The sequence below is a fragment of the Solanum pennellii genome, chromosome 4 (assembly GCF_001406875.1).
Source record: "Solanum pennellii chromosome 4, SPENNV200".
NCBI classification, from domain to species: Eukaryota; Viridiplantae; Streptophyta; class Magnoliopsida; order Solanales; family Solanaceae; genus Solanum; species Solanum pennellii.
This window is the reverse complement of record NC_028640.1, coordinates 16,624,928-16,637,939: the sequence shown is the minus strand read 5'-3', so window position 1 is coordinate 16,637,939 and position 13,012 is coordinate 16,624,928. Positions and strand designations below refer to the sequence as shown.

Below are 13,012 nucleotides of genomic sequence, written 5' to 3'. Positions count from 1 at the left end.
AATTATAAGTTGAATGAAAAAAAACTTTACTTTAGTTAATTGGTCTCTTCTTAATTGAACCCTAATTTAAATGAGTGGTTTATTAGTTGTTGTGTTGTAATGATATAATTTTGTTAATACAGATTTAAAAAATATTGAAATTTTAGTAATGTAAAGTATATACCTAAATAGCGAGAGATGTTTTACTAATAACTTGGCTAATGTACATAAATATCTTGAATTTTGTAATTTTGCAGGTTCTCAACAATCAAACACATTTTATGGAAATGATGTCCAATGCCAATATGGAGAGTCTTAAACAAAAAATACAAGTTATTACAAAGGACATGAAATCTATCAAGAATCATTTAGATCGAATAAACAAAAATAAAGAAAAGATTTTTGCACAATAAAGCAAATATTTTATGATGAAATAATTACCCGAAAGTATATCTTGAAGCACACCATCAAAGTAAACCCATAATTTTTAGTATTTCTATTTGACTAAGTATCTCTAAACTTCAAATTTATCGTTAATCTCGATATTCTCTTCTCTTTAATTTATAGATTTACGTTTTTTTCAAAAAAGGTTGGCCAAATCCGGACAACATAGCTGGAATTGTACACTTTTTTTTTTATTTGATGAGTTCCAATTTGTTGGACAATGTTGTTTGAAGCTAAAAAAAAGTGATTATCCATTGATTTGACTCCTATAATATGAACAGAAAGAAAAAGCTATATAGGCAGTAATTGTTGAAGCTCGAAGCTTTAAAGTTTGAAATCAGATTTGCACAAAAGAACTTTATAGGGCGATTCATTGTAGTTTCTGAGGTTTTAAAGATGTATCTAGCACTTGCATTCACGGAAGAGGATGAAGTTAGTTTTTATAGTATATATGAATGTCTCAGTACCTCTTATAATTTTGTATCATATAGGGTGTATAATATTGTATATCATATTTTTTTAAAAAAAATTATGGTGTTACATTCCGGATTATATACCATTTTTTAAAATTTATAAAATTGTGTTATAGGATGATAGTAGATTATGCAACTGAATAAATAAAAGTTTAGTCACCTAGAGAAGGTGGGAAAGGAAGATGAAAGGATTTTGACTTTTCTGTTGCGATCTTTTCAAAAGATTGTGACTTTTTTTTTTGAATGGCTGTGACTTTTTGAAGAGCTTGTAATTTTCTGAAAGGGTGTGACTTTGGGAAAGGTTGTGACTTTTCTGAAAAATTATGACTTTTTCAAAGAGTTGTAATCTTTTAGATTAGGAACAATAAGTACTTATACATACTGCTCTTTGTTGTCTTTATATAAATTGAGAGGTTTCCGCTCATTTTTCAACAATGAATTTTCTAAACTTTTATTCTACACAAAATTCTTGTGTACTTTATCGCCTTTTATGGTTTGTTGACACCGTAGTTTTATGTACTAATACACCAGTGAAGAACTGTGTCATATTCTGGGAGGATAAATTCCATTATCCTCAGATAATTGAGGGAAATAATTTCCATAAGGACACACTGTGCATTCAGTGGGCTCGATTTATTCTTTTCGATATTGTTTTTGTTTAGTTGTAGATTATATTTTCTTCATTGAAGTTGACTTTCTATTTTTGATAATAAACTTTAAACTTTGTTGTTTCTTACGAAGTTATGCAAAGTTATTGTTTAAGTATCTTAGTAATGTAGATTGAAAGCAATCTTAAAGAAATTAGATTTATTTTTGTTATTATTATTATTATTAAGTTTTATTCTGTTTCCGAACTAAAACGTGTATGGTTTTCTACTCGGTGTAAAATTAGTTTGTTTATGATTTTTAGACAATTAATTCTTATTAGTTTCTACTTCTTTGGTTTGAAGAATATAAAAACCTCACTGAAAGTATCAGATGTGCATTTGGTTTGAAGAATATAAAAAAATTCCCCCATTTATTACACACTATGTTTGAATGAATATTTCAACTTGAAGAGTATAAAAACTTTGTTAGCAATACTAAAGCTAAACAATTTCAATAGAATATAAACTTCAGTTACATACGCTGAAATCCCTCCTCTCCAATGCTAATGTGGAGAGACTTAACAAAGGATATTGGATACTTGCTTCCGTTTTAAAATGATTGGCCTACTTTAATTTGGAATGGAGTTTAAGAAAAGAAAGAAGACTTTTTAATCTTGTGGTTCTAAATTAAAGTTATGTCAAATATACCAAAATATCCTTTAATCTTGTAGTCCTAAACATGCCTCGTGGAAAGTTAAAGTTAAAGTGTTACCAAAAAAGGAAAGGGACCATTCTTTTTTAAACACGCTAAAAAGGAAATAGGGACATTTTTTTGAGATGGAGGGAGTATATCATAAAGCAAATATTTTATGATGAAATAATAGCATGAAAGTATATATTGAAGTACATCATCAAAATAAACCCATAATTTTTAGTTTTTATATTTAACGAAGTATCTCAAAATTTCAAATTTATCTTTCATCTCCAAATTCTTTTCTATTTAATTTATAGATCATGTTTTACTCAAAATAGTTCGTCCAGATTTGGACGACATAGCTAAATTATACATAGTTATTTTGATTTGAGGAGTTCAAATTTGTTGGACAATGTTGTTTGAAGCTAAACAAATTGGTTATCCATTGATATGACGCCAATAATAAGAATAAAAGTCAGAAACTTTATGGGCTCGAAGCTTTCAAGTTTGAAAATAAGATTTTCACAAAGTAACTCTATAGGGTGATTTGGTGTAGTTTTTGAGGTGTTATGGATATATCTAGCACTTGCATTCAAGGAAGAAAGATGAAGTTAGTTTTTGTAGCATATATGGGTGTCTCAATACTTCTTATAGTTTTGTATCATACAGGGTGTATAATATTGTGTGTATATCGTGCTTTTAAACATTACTATAAAAGAAAATTTTACTTTTTCTATGGTGTTATTTACCGGGTGCATAATATAATATACCATATTTTAAACTTTTTAAACTAGCATTATAAGAAAATAGTAGGGTATGCAACTGAAAAAATAAAAGCTCAGTAATCTAGTGAAGGTGTGAAATGAAATGAAAGGATTTTGACTTTTCAAAAGAGTTGTGATTTTTTTTGAAACATTGTGACTTTTTTTGATGGAGTGTAACTTTTTGTAGTGGTTATGATTTTTATCGACAGGGTGTGCTATGGGTGTGACTTTTCTCAAAAGTTATGACTTATCCAAAGGATTGTGACCTTTCAGATTAGACACAAAAGCAGTAGTACATACTATCATTTGTTGTCTATATACAAATCGAGGGGTTCTCTGTCATTTTTCCATAAGGAATTTTCTGTGTTTTTGGTTATTCTACACAAAAGTTCTTAGGGTACTTTATTGCTTTTGAGTGGTTCTTTGACACCGTAGCTTTATGCACTAATACATCGGTGAGTGTCACACCCGAGCCTACACCCTGTGCACGACTGACACTCGAGAATTATTGTTGGCCTCGAGCAAACCCTTAGAATTAGACTTCACTTTTAAATAATCAAAACCCCTCTTTCAAATGAAGTTCTCTTAAGACTTCATAGGATCTTGAAGCCAAATTGGAGCTAGGATTGCAGATTCACATTGATACATTCATCAATTTTCGTGGGTTCTACTGATAAGGTATAGTGATTTCATCATTGATTCTTCTCTCACTCAAAGAGCCTATTTCAAAGGCTTTTCAAAAGATCCTCAAAAACTGTTAAACCCTATTGCAAATTCTAAGCATGGGTTCTTGCATAAAAAGGTTTAACTTGATGATTTATGAAGTATTCAATGTTAATTAATGGTTTTATGATAAAAAAATTCTATGAACCCATGTATTTCTTGAATTCCTAATTTTTGTTATGAAGTGAGTGTATTGATTATGATCTAATTATGTTGAATTCATATTTAGATTGTTATGGGCTATTGGATTATATGTTGATCACTATTGGAATTGTTCGTAGTTTTCCTTATAATATTGATATCTATATTCGGTTTTGTGGAATCATTGATATGGATCAATTGGTGGTCTAGTCTTATGGACATGGTGATTGGTAAGTTCTATTAAAAAGTGAAAGTGTTGGAGATTATGAGCGATGGTGTTTATGGCTATTGGGAGATGGTAAGTTGAACTAATTCCCTTATTTATTGTAGAATTAATATCGAATTTCTATTTATTGGTATGGTCCACTTATGGTGGTGGTGCTTAATTGTTATAAATTCTATATACATGGTCTTATCGGTATAATTATGTGAATTGTCGTGTTATAATGTTATGCTATATGTGAATGTATAAGGTGAAGGTGCTCATGTGATGTCAATATGATCATCCATGGGTGCTATAAGGATATGATTGAAAACACTTCTTCTCTAATTGTTGATATATGATGATGAAAAATTAAGAAAACCTTTGTAGAATGATGTTGTATCTTGTGCTCGTAGACTTAGTTGTCCCTACTTGGTATTTGAATTGTATTGATTGAGTGTATTAATGGAAGTCTAGGATCGGTATACCTACAGTAGGTACCCTTCTATGGAAGACTAATGTGAAACCTTGAATATGAAAAGAAAGTTAAGATTGTGAACCTTGAATAAGAAAAGAAGGTTAATAAAGATTCCTTAAAGTGGTAGACCTAAATTGTGCCTCCTTCTTAAGTGGAATGAAAGACTTAGGGGTAGGTTAGTTGGAACGACATGAAACCATAAGAAAGTCATAAAAGCTATTCAAACTAACCTTTATTGGAAGCCCTAGTGTACCTCTTCTTGGAAATGGTATTATGAGTTGGTAGGGCTTAGTGATGGTACCTTCTCTAATAAAATTATTTGAATGAACTTACTCGATGAGAACTAATGCAAAGAACCGAGTGGATATTCTTTAGGGAGTAGATCTAGTTGAGTATGAGGTTAGAGTACAAAGAAACCTTTTGATATCTGTTAAACCATGTGTAAACATGGGATGTGTCCTAGTTATACCCTTGGAAAGTAGAACGTATTCCAAGTTGTGGGGTTTCGATGACACCGGATTCCATACCTAGCTAGTGTGGTCTATGTCGGCTAATTCCTATTCTCATCATGTGGGATGTGCACTCTAGTTATTGGATAGGTTCTACATCGTGTAGGTAGTGGAATGGATGCTATCTATACATGGCGCGAGTAGGCTTTGATGATACTAAAGTGAGTTCCCTAGGTCTTCCAAGACAATTATGTGAAGTCCCCTACTTATTTAGTTGTCTCTTAAATTGCTTTAATGAATAATGTTCACTTGGTAAAAGTATGTTGAATAGAAAGGTTCTTATGTAGGGTAGCTTTGAGGATCACTTAGGTGTGCTTGAAGAGGGTGTATGGGTGGTCTCTTCATGTCTTACTTAGGTTGGGTCTTAGAGTAACCTTAGGTAGAGATTCTAAAGTTATGAAAAAGCTTACTTGTTGAATATGGAATTTACTCCTATATGGTGATGCTATTTGAATATGTCATATGTGATTGTTGACTTGTGTTATGTTTATTGAACTCTTATGATGAAGTTTTTTTTATCCGAAATAGCATGAAAAACATATTTTTAACTAATTGTCCCCTTTTAGCATGGTTTTTTTTCATGTTAACCATACTTAATGCATTAATTGCACTAATTCCATATGTTTTTCTATGTCTACAAGTGTAGGTGGTGGCAAGTAAGGATTCCTAGAATTTGAAGCTTGGGAAGTAGACTTCTCTCAAGATTGATATGTCCTCAAATGATCGAGGACATGGATCTTATTCCTAGTTTTCTTTTATTAAAGACTTTGTATTCGATATAAGTTTTCTATTAATGAAAGGGTTGTGACCCTATGATATTGACATATGTCTACGATGGTTTATGATGAGACATAGTCTTCTTACGTTTTATAAAAGAGTTTCTATTGACTTTATTGTGAAAAGTTTTAAATTTTGCGCTACTTTTCATACATATGTAATGAACGAATGCTAAAAGGCTTGTATAAAACCTCTGAGAGGTTGAGTACATCGTGTGATGTCTAGGGGATACTCTTGGGTCGTTACTTTATCGTGTAAACTACCCAAAGCAGTGTGGTAAGACAAAGTTGGAACAAGGAGGATGGATTGAGAGATCGTGATAGAGTGGAGTGATTGTAACCCCACTTGGAAAGAATGAGAGGGAGAGAAGGACAGGTACACTCCTCTCCACAAGCGTCCAAAGCCAAAGAATTACGAGGTCGGTGGGTATGAGGATATGTTGTCTCTTATTCTCAACCAGGTTTTGGGGACCGACAAAATTTTGAAAGAAATGAAGGAAGATGTGTCGACCCATAGCCAGAAAATTACTTCTCATTTAGTCTCTATCAAGTAGTTGGAGACCCAAATTGGCCAGATTTCATCTCATTTAAACTCGAGACAACAAGAGGGGTTGCCTAGTGACACTATTGGCCAACCCTAAGAATGAGGTTTGAGCGAGGACTTGCATCGTGCCACGACATTAACTAAGGTGTTTCTGGGGAGGCAACCCAAGTTTTATTTGATTTCTCTTTGACTTTGAAAATAATAGTGTGTTGATTGTGCAAGTTAAAATGTGGAGTGTGTTTGAAAAGTGCAGGTTGACAAGCAACATGTCCAGTCAGTGACTCGCTGAAGAGGTCGACGAGCCCGACTTGAACCATTGTTGGACTAATGGAATTTTGAAATTAAAGTCTGTAAAAGTCAACTAGCCCAAGAGCAAATTGGGGATTTGCCGATCGGGTCGGCAATCACGATTTTGACCGTCCTTTGGACCCCCACATTAAGTAAAGGTCTAGAAATACTCTGTGAGGTAAGTGACCACTCGGCGTGTCACTGAGTGGGTTGCGATCAAAACTTATGTAGCTAAATAGGCGAGAACTAGATGGTTTTAAAGGCCAAAAGTTCAAAATATTTCATATTCCCACACTTTTTAACTTCCCAAACTCGCACCGATACTATATTTTGGTGTTTTTATCGCGTATTACTCCGCCATTTTGTGTTTGGAGTGGATTCTTGCCTCCTAGTTTTACAACTTATATATTCAGCATAAAGGTTGGTTTTCCGAATATCAAATTTATATTTAGCGATTTTTACTCAATTGCAATTGCTTTTATCTTTGTTTTATGTGTTGGGCCTATCTAAATCGCAATTGCGTGCTTATTTGCCTTTTTTGAATTCGTAGTCGTGCCTATAATGACCTATTATTGATTTTCCAACATTTCATGCTTTAAAATTGATCAAATCTTGTTGGATTAAATTTTTTTGTTGTTGGGTCTAGTTGGGCAAAGTCTAAGTAACCCATGTTTGTGACAAATGGTGTATTTTGCCCAATAATGGAATGTTGACGTCATTCCTAATGGCGAAAGTCGTCAAGTGGCCAAATTTGGCCAAATTGGGAGAAGTCTGAGCAATCTGAGGGCATGGGTAGTATGGGTCTAAGTCTAATTGAATGAGTGCATGCTTTGATTTTGTTTCCAGGGGCTACGGGGTTGAATTTTTGAAGCTGGGTTGAGAGTAGGAACATCGGATCGTTTGGCGGGCTGAGTCAAACTCGTTGAATCCCCCTTATCGCCTTGAATTTCATGCTAAATTAGAAATTGGGTTCTATAACTTTCTGTGAGAAGCCTGAGTCCCTAAAATGCACTGTAACTTTTGGTGGTATAGCCCTTGCTTGCCGAATTCTATCGGTGATTCACCGAAAGGCCCATCCCATCACGATATGACAAGATTTTCTAAAAAAAATGATTCAATCCTTTCGGGCTCGCCAAAGTGATTCGGTGAGTCTGTCTGCAATATGATTTCTAAAAATCTTCTTGCAATGCTCCTAACTCTTTTTGATATTTTTGCAGATATGGCTAGAACCAACCTTGACATGTCACCCCGTAAAAGAGCACAGGGCATCGTGATATATGAAGGGGAGTCAATCCTCTCAAAAAAGGGGAGGACGTAGCCTCAATAAGGAGGCAAGGGTAGGCAAGAGTCCAATGACTTAGGTTCTGGAGCACCAGTTCGATAGTGAAAGCTCTCATATTGTATTCTCTGAACCAAATGATGAACAACCACAACAGTCCAGGAGAGCTGAGATCTCTACTAGGTCTCATCCTGACTCAGCGAGATTCCCAGCAGCCACCCCTCTACCCATGGCTTTGAAAAAGATGGAACCCCTCCATACAAAAAAAAAAGAAAAATAAAAAGAATGAAAAAGTTTTGAAATAAATTTGTAAAAAGAAATGTGGTGGTCAAAGTGAAAAATGAATAATGGGGTGGATTTTGAGCATAAATGAGAATGATGAAGAAGAGGAAAGAAAGTGATATTCGTTTCACATTTCAAAAGGATAGCAGGCACTGATAAAAAATGACCATATATTTACACTTAGCCTCGCTACAGCCCTTGAATTTTTTTTTTTTATCTTGAGTGAGCTGAAACAAGTGTTGGTTGGAAAATAAGGGCAAATTTATGGTGGAGTAGAGCATGTGTTCATACTTGTGAGTGTGAGATTTGTATGTGATTTCGAAACTATAAAGTATTGAGCCATTGTATGGAAGTATGGAATCACTCTTCATATGAGGTCATTTGATCACCTTTGTTGAGCTTGAACTCGCATTTGAAGCAAGTATTGTGAGATTGAGAATCTTTAGTAATGGTGAGTAACAACTTGAACCTTTGAGTGTACAATTGATCCTTGCATGAGTAAGTTGAGTCTTGTTGTGTGCAGTCATGACTGAGTCTTGTGTAGAACTCTTTGAAGCATCCTTTTCCAACTGTTGAATTTGAGTTTTACTTAAGGACAAGCAAAAATTTTATGTTGGGGGTGTTGATGAGTCCGAAATTTGGACTCATTTAGGGCTCATTTACAATGATTTAATTTCTCAATGCTAATTTTATGCAAATAACTTATGTAAAATCCTTGATTTCCAAGTATATGGATTGAGTACCAAAGCGTAGACAATAATTTGTAAAAAGGATTAAGGCGATTGGAAAGAACAAAGAAATGAAAGTTTGGTGATCGCCAAGTTTCTTTGGCGAGTCACGGAATGGACATTATCTCGCATAAAGTTCCAACGTTCCCTGAAGGATAAAACTAAGTCGGCGAGAGAAAACAGCAGTCGGTGAATCGCCGAGTAGTTCCGCGATGCAGTGTTGGATCGCCCAAAGTTACAGCACTTGAGGAAGGTGAAAGCCCAGACAAAAAGGCGGAGACGTAGACCAAAGAAAGGATTGTCGAGTTGATCGGTGAGCCCGACTTATTGCGCCGAATATCCCCTCGCAACATATTTTTGTGACTATAAATACGTTTTTAAACATTTAGTTTAGTAGAAAATTTTATCCTCAACATTCATTAGAGTAATTTTTGAGTTTGAACTCTGAGTATTGAGACAGTTTTCCTTAACTTTGAAGAATTGAAGTTTTTTACTTTTGAGAAATTGAAAGTGGGTCTTTGAGATTCTTCAACTTGGAGCATTTGTAAGTACGAAATAAATCTTACTCGGTTGATAGAAACACAATTTGGTAATAATTTTTTTCTTTTTATAATGTTTAGATAAAACCCCAATTCTTGGAGTGTGATTATGTGATTATGGGTTAATTTAGTTTATGCGTATTGTTAATTGTAGTCTAAATGTCGTTAAGAAGTGATTTTAATCATTAATTGTGGTTTAATTTAAAGAATCGTAGTTGCAAATGCAGTTCTATCTTAGTGTTTATGGCTTGCTAGAAAGAGAAGTTTTAAGTCCAAGATTATTGATTGGTGGTCTGTGGATATTGAATTGTCATGCGTTCAGCTCGAGAGAGTGAGTCCTAAACCATTTCTACACATTCAGCTCAAGAGAGTGAATGAACTAAACCGTAGGTTGTTCTTATTTTGCATGCTTGTTGGTGTTTGAGAGAAATCAACTTGATTCGGGGTAAATTATTCGAAAGAAAGTTTATCGCCTCTAAAGTCTAGGTTATTTACTAAGTTACAGTTATTTTCCAAAAGTTGCAATTAACCATTTGTCTATATTAGCCTAAAATCGAATCATTTCCCAAGAACTAGTCTCATTATTGTTATTTTCACGTTTTGTTTTTGTTGTTGATAATTTCAAACCAAAACCGCATGGATGGTTTGAACATGTTCACACTTTATTCTTGAATCATTAACACATACTCCCTGTGAGATTTGACCCCAATTTATTTAATTGAGTTATATACTGACTAGCGATTTTTGACTCTTTAAATTGAATCAAGCGTTTTTAATAGCGTTATTCAATCAGTATGCGCTTGCATGTATTAAATAAGTTAGGGATTTCTAAAATGTGTCAAAATAGAGTTACTGTATTTAGAACTTAATCCTGAGTTCATTTTATAAATAAAAGATTCAAAGGTCCTTTTAAAAAAAATGACATAGGTTAGTGTTGTTTCTTCTTTTCATTGTCTATACATACCCTCATCAACATATTAACAACAAATCAATATGAGGGCTTTATTGTCTTTCTATAAACAATATAAACCAATCCTCATCCTCCTCTTTATATTTCATCTCTCCCATGCAAACAGTTAAATCATAACAAAAAATTTTAAACATAATTGTAAAGACATATCATTGTTGCTCTCTTCTTAAGGGCATTATCCATCCGAGTATGTACTCGTCATCGTTGCTTGCTATGATAACATGCTATCAAATTTAAAGAAACCATAAGTTAAAATTTTGAAGATCAAATTGGATGAGAATACATCTATACCAAAGCATGTCCTCCTTTCATATTCATCTTTTGAAAATAAAAACTACATAATTAGACATACTTCACTATCATATATAATATTATTATCTATACTTTCAAGATATTACTATATTTTCCCACTAATTAAGAGTTTCTTACCGTATATTATGGAAGATACACGTAAATACATATATTTCTACTACCAGATACACTATATTTGGGAGAAAGACAAGTGATATTGAGAGGGAGGCGAGTGATATTCATTAGGTATATATCCTAGATACATGCAAATTACAATCGGTACACACTAGATACATGTGTATGTATATATCTGACGTGATTCACATGTATCTGGAATACCATATACATAGGAGAGTGGCGAGCTAAATGAGAGAGAGGGGAGGGAGGCAAGCGAGATTTGTTATGTATCCTAGATACATGCAAATTCATTTGGATACAATATATCTAGAATAAATTAAACCTAATTTTGACCCTATTTATTCCAAGATAGTTGTATGAAGAGGCACAAAATCTAATAAGATACATATTATTGGAAATTAAAGTATATTTAAGTAATTAGCTCCTAAACTAGTGAAATTTATGTAAATTTTATTTTTTTCCATTCAAATCAGAAGAGAAGAGAGAGTGACAAAGGGGCGGTGGCGAGGCTTTATGTAACTAGGAAATCTTTTGGCTTCTAAAATGTTTCATTAACTTTACTTATACAAAATGATTCGTATAAGAGAAAATATTCTCGAATACCTTTTGATCAATGTGTCATACATACATATACAACAGAGTTGACATATTTAGTTAGAAGAAAATTGTGTTAGAAGCAAAAGAAAGAGTATAAGTACTTACGGATAGAGGTTCATTTGGTTTTGCTTCACTTGTACAATACAAACCTAAGAAAGTTTGTTCTGTATATCCAAATTTCCTTCTTCTCGACTCGTATGAATATGCGAAGGGTAGTAAACTTCTTATTTCTTCAGCTAATTTGTCTCTGTCCACAGGGAAGAAGGAATAAATCAAAGTGAAAAAAAAAAACAAGAAAAACTATGGATAAGGCCTAAAATGTCATTCAAGTGTTTAAATTACAATCCATCCACAAATCAGCCTTAAAATACCTGGCATCCACCTTTTAACTCAAATATACCATCGATTTTAATGGTTTCAAAGGAATTGAGTTAATAAATTAGCAAGTCAATAACTCACTCTAATTTATGATAAACTATCCAAAGTTTTTTTTGGGTAACAGTAACTATGTGCAAAATAACAAACATATGAAAACCATATACTCCCTTTGTTCCTAATTATTTGTCCATATTTCATTTTTAGTTGTGTCTAATTACTTGTCTATTTTAACAAATCAAAAAGAAATAATATTTTTACCTATTATATCCTCAATTAATTACTTTAAAAAATGTACAACTCTTTGAAAAAACTTAAAATTTTTAATTCATCCACTTTATAATTAATAGGGCTAAAATGATAAAGTTACTATATGAATTATTATTTTCTTAACAATGCTTCAATTTAAAGTCAACAAGTAATTGAGGAGAGAGAAAGTAGTTACTTTTCTTTCTTGTAACCTGTCAAAAACGTTAGCTCAAGCTTGATTTTGCTTGTGTATCAAATTTGTTGCTCTTTCATTTCACGGCTTTTGCTTGATGCCATCTCAAACCATACATCAAATTTCTAATTCTTAATGTGGAGATAACAATGAGTTGTTCTTTCTTCAACGTATTTATATATATTATTCTTGGGCCTCACGCAAAGAAGTCAACTTTATTTTCATGTTTCTAATTTCCTTGGGACGGAAACTTTTAGTCTTAGGGCTCCTTTGACAAAGTTAACCCAAATTATAGTTTTATTTTCAGATTACGTCAAAGGTGGAATATAATAACAATCTTCAATCAAACAATGTATAAATTTAATTTCAAATTTACTTCTAGGATATCCCACTATATCCAATAAACCAAACAACCTTATTTAAAAAAAAAAAAACAGTAATCATAACTCTACTAAATATGGATTCAACATAAAGGGAAAAATTTTTCTTACAAGGGAAAAAGACTTAATATAGTACTCATTTTGTAACATCTCAAAAAATTTGACCTAAGACCACAAGGGAAAAAGACTTAATATAGTACTCATTTTGTAACATCTCAAAAAATTTGACCTAAGACCTGAACCATTCTTTGTGGTGAGTAAAAATGTTATCGAGGAATTTAAATTTTCATAGGTGTCAATATCACTAGATGTAGCACTGCGAGTTTCAAAAAGAATTTAAGAGAAATTTATCCAAGTCATCTGTAAGTTCTTTTATGTTTTGTTTCAAC

At 32.9% G+C, this 13,012-nt stretch overlaps 1 long non-coding RNA gene across 1 annotated transcript; it reads right to left on the bottom strand.

Annotated features, from left to right (window-relative positions):
* Positions 1–10,334: 10,334 nt before the first annotated feature.
* Positions 10,335–12,400, bottom strand: LOC107017439. The gene is made up of 3 exons (XR_001456499.2): positions 12,247–12,400; positions 11,532–11,673; positions 10,335–10,624 (listed from the first exon to the last, which is right to left on the bottom strand). It is a non-coding gene; the product is annotated as an uncharacterized LOC107017439 (long non-coding RNA).
* Between the last annotated feature and the right edge of the window lie 612 nt (positions 12,401–13,012).